Source organism: Amblyraja radiata, chromosome 35, assembly GCF_010909765.2.
Source record: "Amblyraja radiata isolate CabotCenter1 chromosome 35, sAmbRad1.1.pri, whole genome shotgun sequence".
Lineage (NCBI taxonomy): Eukaryota > Metazoa > Chordata > Chondrichthyes > Rajiformes > Rajidae > Amblyraja > Amblyraja radiata.
In genome coordinates this window covers 23,234,091-23,246,534 of record NC_045990.1, presented here as the reverse complement: position 1 = coordinate 23,246,534, position 12,444 = coordinate 23,234,091, and the positions used below count along the sequence as shown (strand labels likewise).

The 12,444-nt window shown below is 45.4% G+C and overlaps 1 long non-coding RNA gene across 1 annotated transcript; it reads right to left on the bottom strand.

Annotated features, from left to right (window-relative positions):
* Positions 1-4,868: 4,868 nt before the first annotated feature.
* On the bottom strand, positions 4,869-12,215 carry LOC116966125. The gene is made up of 3 exons (XR_004409901.1): positions 12,120-12,215; positions 7,734-7,739; positions 4,869-4,994 (listed from the first exon to the last, which is right to left on the bottom strand). It is a non-coding gene; the product is annotated as an uncharacterized LOC116966125 (long non-coding RNA).
* Positions 12,216-12,444: the final 229 nt, after the last annotated feature.

The following is a 12,444-nucleotide window of genomic DNA, read 5'->3' as shown; positions in this document are numbered from 1 at the left end:
GTCCTGCGGGTGAAGAGAACACTCAATATAATGAAAAGTAAAACATTGTGGTTAAATGGTTCAGAAATGTTGAGGGAATATGGGCAAAACATGGGGAAATGGGACGAGCTTAGATGGGGCATCTTGGTCAACATGGACGAGTTGGGCCAAAGTGCTTGTTTCCTTTCTCAATGTCCGTCATATTGAATGCTGGAATCTGGAAAAAGCACAGAAACAGGCCCTTCGGCCCATCGAGTCCGCACCGATCATTGATCACCCGTTCACACTAGTTCCATGTCAACCCAGTTACTCATCTACCCTCGCTACACTAGGGGCAACTTACAGAAGCCAATTAACCTACAAACCCGCACCTCTTTCAGATGCGGGAGGAAAGTAAACCCATACAGTCACAGAGAGAACGTGCAAACTCCACACAGAGAGCACCCAAAGTCAGGATCAAATCTCGGTGTCTGGCGCTGTGAGGCAGCAGCTCTTCCCGCTGCGCCATTGTGCTGCCCACAGAATCTTTGTAAATATCCTCGTGACTCTCTCTATCTCAAACGCTCACCACTTTTACCCGAAGATAAAATCGTAAGGTTTGAAAAATCTTACCTTGGTAACACTTTCCACGCTGAAATTCTGACACATTTTATATTGGAAGCAAGCAGTTATGTTCAGCACGTCTTCTGCAGAGGTTAACTGGACAATGGAACAAGACAACAGTTAGATGTATTAGACTGGCCGTGCTGGGGAATTAGTCAAACGTTACAAGCAATCGGAAAAAGGGTCTTCCAAATATACTTGTTAATGTCTGATGATAAAGGCTGTAAAACTGCTTGTGTACAGGGGTGGTGTGAGTGTCATGTACCAAGGCAACTCTGAATGGACCTCACAGCTTAAATGGTGGCAATGACACCAAGGAGTTGCTTATAACGAAGGGTTGCCTTTAAAAACACAGAACACTGAAGAGTACAGCACAGGAACAGGCCCTTCGGCCCACAATGTCTGTGCCGAACACGATGATTCTGTGTGCGGTGAGACCGATGTTGCAGCGACCCCTGCAGCCTGGCTGTCTTTTTTTAATTTTTGTCCAGTTGAATATAGTTTGTTGTGTTCTTTTTATATTGTTTTTGGCTGTGTATATGTGGGGCGCGGGGGGGGGTGAGAAGGGGAAACTTTTAAATCTCTTCCCTGCACGGGAGACCCGACCTTTTTCATGTCGGGTCTCCGTTGTCGTTGGGGCCTAGTACCGTGGAGCGGCCTCCAACCGGAACAACCTGGGGCCTCCAGTTGCGGAGCCTGCGGACCACTCACTATTGTGGGGCTGGCCGGCCTCGGTGCGTGGAGAGCTGTGGTGGCTCGCTGCTGCGACCCGACTCCGGAGTTCGGAGGCTCCAGCCACAGGTCCGGTGGACGGTGACATCAGGAGCTCGCGGGTCCCTGGTGTGAGACTGCTTTTCGGAGCTCCCACAATGCAACTTCGCCCGCCCGTGTCGCGGGGTTGGAATTACCTGGAGCGGGGCCTTACATCGCCCGGCACAGCTTTAACGGCTGCGGGACATGCCAATACTTGCCGGGGGCTCCCACATTGAGACATTAAGACTTGGAGTGGGGCCTTACATCGCCCCGAGCGGCCTTACATCGCCCAGCGCGGCCTTAATGGCTGTGGGACTTACCATCGCCTGCCGGGGGCTTTAACATCGGGAGAAAAATGAAACACAGGGGAGAGAAAATACTTCGCCTTTCATCACAGTGAGGAGGAGATTCACTGTGATGGATGTTTGTGTGAATGGAATTGTTAGTGTTTCTTGTAAAAATTGTTTCTTTTTGTATGGCTGTAGAAACAGAGTATCGTTTTAAGCCTCATTTGAGGTTCAAATGACAATGAATAAAATAATGATAAGACCAACTCTTAACTGCCTGTACATAACCCATATCCCTCCATACACTGCATATCCGTGCACAAATGCAAAAGTATCTTAAACACCATGGTCATATCTGCTCCACCCCCAACAGTGTGTTCCAGGCACCCACTACAACGTGTGTAAAATACTTGCCCCCCGATTAACTCCTTGAAACTTTGCCCCCCGATTAACTCCTTGAAACTTTGCCCCTCTCGCCCTAAAGCTGACTGTCTATTTCATCCATGTCTCTCATTATTTTATATACTTCTATCAGGTCTCCCCTCAACCTCTGGCATTCCAGAAAACAATCCAAGTCTGTCCAATCTCTCCTGTGGCTAACACCACCTAATCCAGACATCATTGTGCAACATCTCCAAATCCTCCACATCCTTCCTGTAACATGGCGACCAGAACAGTATGCAATGGTCTAATTTAGAAACACAGAAAATAGGTGCAGGAGGATGCCATTCGGCCCTTCGAGTCAGCACCGCCATTCATTGTGATCATGGCTGATCGTCGCCAATCAATAACCCGTGCCTGCCTTCTCCGCATATCCCTTGATTCCACAAGCCCCTAGAGCTCTATCTAACTCTCTCTTAAATCCATCCAGTGATTTGGCCTCCACTCCCCTCTGTGGCAGGGAATTCCACAAATTCACAACTCTCTGGGTGAAAAAGTTTTTTCTCACCTCAGTCTTAAATGACCTCCCCTTTATTCTATGACTGTGGCCCCTGGTTCTGGACCTGCCCAGCATTGGGATCATTTTTCCTGCATCTAACTTGTCCAGCCCTTTTATAATTTTACATGTTTCTATAAGATACCCCTTCATCCTTCTAAATTCCAGTGAATTTAGCCGAACAAAAGTCCTATAGAGCGACATGTACTTTACAGGGTATGGTGTATAGTGTAAAACACAAAGTGCTGGAGGAACTCAGCGGGTCAGGCAGCATCTCTGGAGAACATGGATAGGCGATGTTTCGAGGTCGTGAAGGTTCTTCAGTCTGATTGTAGTGGACACTACAATGTGAAATCTTCAAGGATGGTCCCGACACTCAACGTGGTCTGTCCATTCCCTCCACAGGTGCTGCCTGACCCGCTGAGTCGCTCCAGCAGTGTGGATCTAATCACTGTGCCTCTGTGGAAGTCAGAGGTCGTTCACGTACCTGCTTGCGACTGCACCGCTGCACTGTGGAACTCCGCTTTCCCGAGTCGGAACAAATGAGTGGATCGACTGGTGTAAGAATCACATGAAAGAGATGTCAGTGCCACCTGCAGACTTCACCTGTCACCCTCCTGATGTTCACCCATCGGGCAGAGTAGACCTCACCTCTGCCCCTCACCCAGAGCTCCACTATGGTGCTCCCAACATGTGCAACGTTAGATTGGGCGACCTGAAGTGTTCTCAATATTCCAAGTGTGGCCTCACCGACATTTACACAATTGTAACACAACATCTCAGCTGTTGTACTGAATGCCCCGACCAATGAAGGCAAACATGGCAAGTGCCTTCTTTGTCACCTTTTCAAAGCACCCAATCAAATTTGCAATCCACAATTTCCCACCCAGAGAACCATGTTAACCATCACTAATCAGTCCCTGCCGTCCCTTCCACAGCTTCTGCCTGACTTGTAACCATATAACCATATAACAATTACAGCACGGAAACAGGCCATCTCAACCCTTCTAGCCGAACACGTATTCTCCCCTAGTCCCATATACCTGCGCTCAGACCATAACCCTCCATTCCTTTCCCGTCCATATAACTATCCAATTTATTTTTAAATGATAAAAACGAACCTGCCTCCACCACCTTCACTGGAAGCTCATTCCACACAGCCACCACTCTCTGAGTAAAGAAGTTCCCCCTCATGTTACCCCTAAACTTCTGTCCCTTAATTCTCAAGTAATGTCCCCTTGTTTGAATCTTCCCTACTCACAGTGGGAAAAGTTTATCTACGTCAACTCTGTCTATCCCTCTCATCATTTTAAAGACCTCTATCAAGTCCCCCCTTAACCTTCTGCGCTCCAAAGAATAAAGCCCTAACTTGTTCAACCTTTCTCTGTAACTTAGTTGCTGAAACCCAGGCAACATTCTAGTAAATCTCCTCTGTACTCTCTCTATTTTGTTGACATCCTTCCTATAATTAAGTGACCAAAATTGTACCCCATACTCCAGAATTGGCCTCACCAATGCCTTGTACAATTTTAACATTACATCCCAACTTCTATACTCAATGCTCTGATTTATAAAGGCCAGCACACCAAAAGCTTTCTTTACCACCCTATCTACATGAGATTCCACTTTCAGGGAACTGTGCACAGTTATTCCCAGATCCCTCTGTTCACCTGCATTCTTCAATTCCCTACCATTTACCATGTACGTCCTATTTTGATTTGTCCTGCCAAGATGTAGCACCTCACACTTATCAGCATTAAACTCCATCTGCCATCTTTCAGCCCACTCTTCCAACTGGCATAAATCTCTCTGTAGACTTTGAAAATCTACTTCATTATCCACAACCCCACCTATCTTAGTATCATCTGCATACTTACTAATCCAATTTACCACACCATCATCCAGATCATTGATGTACATGACAAACAACAGTGGACCCAACACAGATCCCTGTGGCACCCCACTAGTCACTGGCCTCCAACCTGACAAACAACCATCCACCATTACTCTCTGGCATCTCCCATTCAGCCACTGTTGAATCCATCTTGCTACTCCACCATTAATACCCAACCATTGAACCTTCTTAACCAACCTTCCATGAGGAACCTTGTCAAAGGTCTTACTGAAGTCCATATATACAACATCCACTGCTTTACCCTCATCAATTTCCCGAGTAACCTCTTCAAAAAATTCAAGAAGATTAGTCAAACATGACCTTCCAGGCACAAATCCATGGTGAATGTTTCCGTCATCTCCAGTTTTGATTCCCTGAACATCAGCTCTCATCCTAAGTCTGAGCTTACCTTGACAGGTCTGGCATGTTTGTCCCGGCCCTGGGTGATATCCCGCTCCACAGACACAGAGGTGACTCCCAAAGGTGTTGCGACAGATCATGTTGGCGCTGCACTGGTGCCCATGCTCGCATTCGTCCACATCTGTTGCAGAAAGGGACAGAGATACAAACATCGACAGCACGGATGGTGAGGAGCGAGAGACTGCGAGTGACGAGGGAGTGATGCACAGAGTGTGACAGGAGCTCACTCTCACATCCCTGTCACTCTTCACCCACTCTCCGCCCGGCATGGTCTTACCCCACACTGAGGTCAGATCTTATAGAGGTGTATGAAATCATGAGGGGAATAGATAGGGTGAGTGCACAGTTTTTATCCAGAGCAGGGGAATCAAAAACCAGACGACACAGGTTTAAGAGAGGGGCAAATTTAATAGGACGTTGAGGGGCAACTGTTTCACACAGAGGGGGACAGATATATGGAATGAGGTGACAGAGGAGATAATTGCGGCAGATGCTATAATAACATTTAACAGACACTTGGACAGGTACATGGATAAGACGTGCTCAGTGGGATATGGACCAAATGTTTGTAAATGGGACTAACTTAGATGGAGCATGGATGAGTTGGGTCGAAGGGCCTGTTTCCGTGCTGTATGACTCTGACTGCATGCCTCATCAACACAGGAATCATTGGAAACACTCCTGATTCTCTGCTTTTGTCCAACATGTACCCTGCCAAGTGGCCCTGTCCCCCCTGCAGATAAATTGAACTGAACGTCTTCCAGGCAGAAAATACAGACACTACAAGAGAAGGGATATGGCTGGGAGAACATATAAAACATAGAACAGTTCAGCCCCCCCCCGGCCCACAATGTCCAAGCCAAACATGACAACAAGGTCAAACTGCAGATGCTGGTTTAAACCGAAGATAGACACAAAAAGCTGAAGTCAGACAGTATCTCTAGAGAAGGTGACGTTTCAGGTCGCGATCTGAAGAAGGGTCTCAACCCGATACGTCCCCTATTTCTTTTCTCCAGAGATGTTGTCTGACCCGGTGAGTTACTCCAACATTTTGTGTCTCCCAAGATAAACAAATGTCCTCTGCCTGTATATGATCCATATCCCTCCTGTTTATCTACATGCCCATCAAAAAGCCTCTTATACTATAATATCGCATCTGCCTCCACAACCAACCCTGGCAGCACATTCCAGCAGCTACCGTTCTCTGTGTAAATAAACTTGCCCAGCATATCTCCTTTAAACTTTGCATCTTTCACTTTTAAGCTACGCCCTCTAGTCTTTGACATTTCCACCCTTGGGAAGAAAATTCTGACTGAATTGTTTGATATCTATAAATGGGCCAATATTATTGTGGAGGTTACTGAGAAAATTAGAGACACTTTTTATTGTCACATAGGGTGCCTGGGACACACTATCAGGGTTGATCATGGAGGTGATAGACTTTCAAGAGTCAAGAGTGTTTTATTGTCATATGGGTTGAGGGAGAGCTGGAAAAGGGCTGAGGGAGAGCTGGGGAGGAGAAAGCAGGGACACGTGTCTCAATTATAATTATTTATTTATATTTCTACGAATTCCCAATTGGGCCCCGCACCTGCTAAGGCCGGCCCTGCTCCACAAGAACCTCATTTACTCCATGCTGCCTATAATTATTGTAGCTCTTTCTCTTTTTCCGAACCGTGTCCAATTTCCCTTGAAAACCATGGCTCTTTCCAATTATTACTCTCTCCTTTCAACCGAACAGGGACATAAAGATTCTGTACTCTTAAAATGTCACCTTTAAATGTCTTCCATTTCTCTAGTACATACTTCCCATAAAACAAAATGTCCCGATTCACTCCCTTTAAATCCTTCTCTTCAAAGTTAGCCTTTGTCCATTCAGAAATCTCAACCCTTGGTCTAGTTCTGACCTTCTCCATAATTATATTGAAACTAATGGTATTGTGATCACTGGACCCGAAGTGCTCCCCAATACATACCTCCGCCACCTGACCTGTCTCATTTCACGGCCCCTTCTCACCTCTATGTATTGCTGCAAAAAAATATCCTGCGCATATTACAAACTCCAAACCATCCAGCCCATTTACAGAATGTTTCCCAGTCTATGTGTGGAAAATCGAAATCTCCCACAATCACTACCTTGTGCTTACTACTAATATCTGCTATCTCCTTACATATTTGCTCTTCCAATTATCGCTCCCCATTAGGCGTGCTATAATACACCCCTATGTGTTGCTACACCTTTTCCATTTCTCAGTTCCACCCAAATAGCCTCCCTAGACGAGCCCTCTAATCTATTCTGCCAAAGCACTGCTGTAATATCATCCCTGACAAGCAATGCAACACATCCACCTCTTGCCCCACCAATTCTGTCACACCTGAAGCAACGAAATCCTGGAATATTTAGTTTCAAATCACAGCCATCCTGCAACCATGTTTCACTAATCGCCACAACATCATACTTCCAGGTGTCAATCCAGGCTCTAAGCTCATCCACCTTACTTCCAATGCTCCTAGCATTAAAATATACACATTTAAGAAACCCACCACCTCTTATTCACTCAGTCTAAAGAAGGGTTTCGGCCCAAAACGTCGCCTATTTCCTTCGCTCCATAGTTGCTGCTGCACCCGCTGAGTTTCTCCAGCATTTTTGTGTACCTCTTATTCACTGTTTATTATCTTTTTCTTCTTTCTTCCCTACATGTTGGGTCTGGGTGCTTCCCTTCGCTGCCTCCTGCCTCACCCACTGTCTACAGACGGCACAATGGCCTAAGTGATCGGCTGGCGACCAGAAGGTAGCTGGTTCGAATCCCGCTTGGAGTGCATACTGTCGTTGTGTCCTTGGGCAAGACACTTCACCCACCTTTGCCTGTGTGTGAATGTGTGTGAGTGATTGGTGGTGGTCGGAGGGGCCGTAGGCGCAGATTGGCAGCCACGCTTCCGTCAGTCTGCCCCAGAGCAGCTGTGGCTACAGAAGTAGCTTACCACCACCGAGTGTGACTGAGGAGTGAATGAATAATGCGATGTAAAGCGCCTTGAGTATTAGAAAGGCGCTATATAAATCCCATCCATTATTATTATTACTAGCTTTCTCTATTTGACTCCCTCCCCCCAACCATTCTAGTTTAAAGTCTCCCCAGTAGCCTTTGCATATCTCCCCGCCAGGATATTGGTTCCCCTCGGGTTCTAGTGCTCGAGTCCCTTCCCCAAAAGAGGTCCCAGGGATCAATCTTGTGAACCTACGCTGCACTGCCTCAATCACAAGGATGTCCTTTATCAAATTAGGAGACCAAAACTGTACACAATACTCCAGATTCCAAAACAAAAGATGAAGCATACAAATTAACCAGAAAAAGAAGCCGACCATAATATGTCCATACCTGCACTACTTGTTCCTCACTTCCACTCCCCTCAATTAAATCTGTTAAAAAAATCCAGTGGTTAAACACTCTTTGAGGATATGGGTTCAATTCAGGAAGTGTTTTGGGTTGCATAACCTTTCTCTACTAAGCCCTATTGGATCAAACCACCTTTTTAAACCATCAACTCAGGACACTGGCTTTAAAGAATGGCATAGGAAGGGTATTGTGCGCTTCAAGGACCTGCTAATGGGTAACACTGTAGCATCATTTGAACAATTAAGCAACAAATTCAATCTTCCAAAGTCAGATTTTTTCCGATACCTGCGAACAAGACATTATGTGTTCTATAAACTGCCCAGCTCTTCTATACCAACAGACACAACCCTTGTTGATACATTTATTTCTTTAAACCCATCTCAGAATAGACTTGTCTCAGCTTTATATGGCAGGATGGTGGACCTAAGGCATGGACAAGCTCAAGGCAGCATGGAAGGAAGACTTGGGCTCCTCTCTCTCGGAAGATACATGGAGATCCATTCTTAAACTGGTTAATTCCACCTCTCTATGTGCTCGTCACTGTCTGATTCAATTCAAAGTGGTACATAGGGCTCATATCTCAAAAGTCAAATTATCTACTTTTTACCCTGAGGTTAGTCCATTCTGTGTTAAATGTAAAATTTCTGAAGCTTCTCTTATCCATATGTATTGGTCATGCTCCAGCCTTAACAAATTCTGGCTAGAAGTCTTTCAAACATTATCCCAGGTGTTAAACATCAAATTGGAACCAAAGCCTCTAATCACTCTTTTTGGGGTCACTGGTGAGGAGGTTAGATTAACAGCAGATAAACGCCGCACTATATATTTTGCTTCACTTCTGGCTCGGCGAACAATCCTGCTCAGGTGGATGGAACCTCCCCGCCCACTCATACTCAATGGCTGACAGATATTATGTCCTGCCTAAAGCTCGAGAAAATCAGGTACTCACTTCAACATTCAAATGGAAGGTTTCAGAAAGCGTGGGATCCTTTTTTAAATGCATTCCAGACTTTATAAATGCTTGATCATCAAGCACAGTTTAACAGCTTAACAGTCTACCCATTTATTTATCGTGGATTATTGTTGTGACAGGCTGATATTTGCACATGCTCACTGGCAGTGACTGGGGAGGGATTATTATTTTTGGTATCTCATTTCTCTTTTATTGTTGTCTTGTTATATGTTAGCATAAGTTGTTTTATTATTTATTCTTTTCGTACACTCGGTCTGTAACAAATAGACAACTTTGCACTTTGTTATGTCCTGAAAACTAAATAAAAAATACTTTGATTTAAAAAAACTAAACAAATGTAGGTCCCTTGCAGTCTGTCAAGGGACTGTTTGGAGTCTGTAGACTGGGCAATGTTCAAGGACTCGGCAACAGACTTGAACAAATACCCCATAGTCGTTTCAGACTTCATAAAGAAATGTGTGGAAGACTGCATCCCTACAAAAACCTTCCGAGTGTTTCCTAAACAGAAACCTTGGATGAACTTTTAGATCCGCACTCTTCTGATGACCAGACACCAAGCATTCATGTCTGATGATACAGAGGTCTACGAGAAGTCCAGATATGACCTTGGTAAGGCCATCAAAAAGGCTCTGCAATTGGATCCTCAACTACATTCACAGACCACAGTCTGTTCGTATTGGTGGAAATGTGTCAGCCTCTATAACAATCAGCATGGGAGCACCTCAAGGCTGCGTGCTCAGCCCCCTGCTGTACTCGCTCTATATTCATGACTGCGTAGCCGGTCATAGTGTGAACTCCATCATCAAGTTCGCTGACGACACCACTGTTGTGGGACGTATCACTGATGGGGATGAGTCAGAGTATAGAAGAGAGATCGAGCGACTGTCCATATGGTGCCAGTACAATAACCTGGCCCTCAACACCAGCAAAACCAAGGAACTGATTGTGGACTTTAGATGGAGTAGGATGGGGACCCACAGTCCCGTTTATATCAATGGGTCAATGATTGAAAGGGTCAAGAGCTTCACATTCCTGGGCGTGCACATCTCTGAAGATCTATCCTGGTCCGAGAACACTGATGCTATTATTAAGAAAGCAGATCAATGCCACTACTTCCTGAGAAAATTACGGAGAGTCGGTTTGTCAAGGAGGACTCTCTCTAACTTCTACAGGTGCACAGTAGAGACCATGCTGACCGCATCAGAGAGTTGCATCATGGCTTGGTTCGGCAACTTGAGAGGAAAAGACTACAAAAAGTAGTAAACACTGCCCAGTCCATCGAAGGGATCTATCGCAGTCGCTGCTTCAAAAAGGCTGGCAGCATCATCAAAGACCCACATCGTCCTGGCCAAACACTCATCTCCCTGCTACCTTCAGGTAGAATGTACAGGAGCCTGAAGACTGCAACGTCCAGGTTCAGGAATAGCTACTTCCCCACAGCCATCAGGTTATTAAACTTGGCTCGGACAAAACTTTGAACACTAATAACCCATTATCTGCCATTTGCACTTCATCAGTTTATTTATTCATGTGTGTATATATTTATACAATGATATATGGACACACTGATCTGTTCTGTAGTCATGCCTACTATGTTTTGTTGTGCTGAAGCAAAGCAAGAATTTCATTGTCCTATCAGGGACACATGACAATAAACTCTCTTGAATCTTGAATCTTGAAAGAGTAGGGATAAATGGGTCCGTTTCAGAATGACAGGCAGTGACTAGTGGGGTGCCGCAAGGCTCGGTGCTAGGACCGCAGCTATTTACAATATACATCAATGATTTAGATGAAGGGATTCAAAGTAACATAAGCAAATTTGCAGATGGCACAAGGCTGGGTGGCAGTGTGAACTGTGAGGAGGATGCTATGCGAATGCAGGGTGACTTGGACAGGTTGAGCATGTGGGCAGATGCATGGCAGATGCAGTTTAATGTGGATATATGTGAGGTTATCCACTTTGGTAGCAAAAACAGGAAGGCAGATTACAGTCCAAATGGTGTCAAGTTGGGAAAAGGGGAAGTACAACATGATCTGGGGTTCCTTGTTCATCAGTCAATGAAAGTAAGCATGTAAGTACAGCAGGCAGTGAAGAAAGCGAATGGCATGTAGGCCTTTATAACAAGAGGAGTTGAGTATAGGAGCAAAGATGTATAAGGCCACAGTGAGACAACACCTGGAGTATTGTGTGCAGTTTTGGTCGCCTAATTTGAGGAAGGACATTCTTGCTTTTGAGGGAGTGCAGCGCAGGTTTACAAGGTTAATTCCAGGAATGGCGGGACTGTCATATGCTGAGAGAATGGAGCGGCTGGACGTATACCCTGGAGTTTAGAAGGAGGAGAGGGTTCTTATAGAAACATATAAGATTATTAGGGTTTTGGGCACGCTAGAGGCAGGAAACATATTTCCCATGATGCGGGAGTCCAGAACCAGGGGCCACAGTTTCAGAATAAGGGGTAAGCCATTTAGAATGGAAACGAGGAAACACTTTTTATGACAGAGAGTTGTAAGTCTCTTGAATTCTCTGCCTCAGAGGGCGGTTCTGTGGATAATTTCAAGAGAGAGCTAGATAGGGCTCTCAAAGATAACGTAGTCTGGGGATATGGGGAGAAGGCAGGTACGGGGTACTGATTGGGGATGATCAGCCATGATCACATTGAATGGCAGTGCTGGCTCGAAGGGCTGAATATCCTACTCCTGCACCTATTGTCTATTGTCTGTTGTCTATTGATTTCCCAATACTCCTCTATGTACCTGAAACCAGCTGCTATGGCCTTGCCTCTTCCCATTCATGCCAAGGTCAAAGCACAAGCTCCCCAGTGAGAGAAAACAGTAAAGTATTAAATACAAAAATATGAGTGTCGCCACCCGCCTTCACAGCCTCTGCCGTCTGTGAAGTTACGTTGTTTGCATGGGTGGAAATATCCTGCCTTACAGGTACAGTAGTAGCTTCCACTGTGTTGTGACAATCAGTTGGAGTCACACGGTGTTTGTGTAAAAGTTCCATTACATTCATCCTCATCTGGATGGAGGGGGATAAAAAAGATCAATGCTTTAATATAAACCAAGAAGGGATGAGTGGTCTGTTGCCCATGCCAGCCCTCATACTCCACAGCTGATCATTCCTGGTCCTATCGTGACCTGTCCCTCCATCTCCACCATCCCTTGATTCAATCAACATTCACAATGACAGCCTGGTGTGT